Source organism: Octopus bimaculoides, chromosome 7 (assembly GCF_046866305.1).
Source record: "Octopus bimaculoides isolate indiv1 chromosome 7, ASM4686630v1, whole genome shotgun sequence".
Taxonomy (NCBI): Eukaryota; Metazoa; Mollusca; class Cephalopoda; order Octopoda; family Octopodidae; genus Octopus; species Octopus bimaculoides.
This window is the reverse complement of record NC_142934.1, coordinates 35,780,127-35,780,343: the sequence shown is the minus strand read 5'-3', so window position 1 is coordinate 35,780,343 and position 217 is coordinate 35,780,127.

The window sequence follows — 217 nt, the reverse complement described above, 5'->3', positions numbered from 1 at the left end:
GTTACCAGCGTAGCACTAAAAGAAATGTTTCTACCACGAAGGCTTTGATATGACGTAATGCAATTCTATTGGTTGATGGTCTTGTTGTACAGGTTTATTTACAGCCAACGGCTGCACGTTAATGTTGTAAGGTGACGAGGGCTGTCACACCCAATAATTTAGGCACGTTCCGCTGACACCTTCAGTATTCCTTTCGTTTGACGTCCTAAATCAGGCG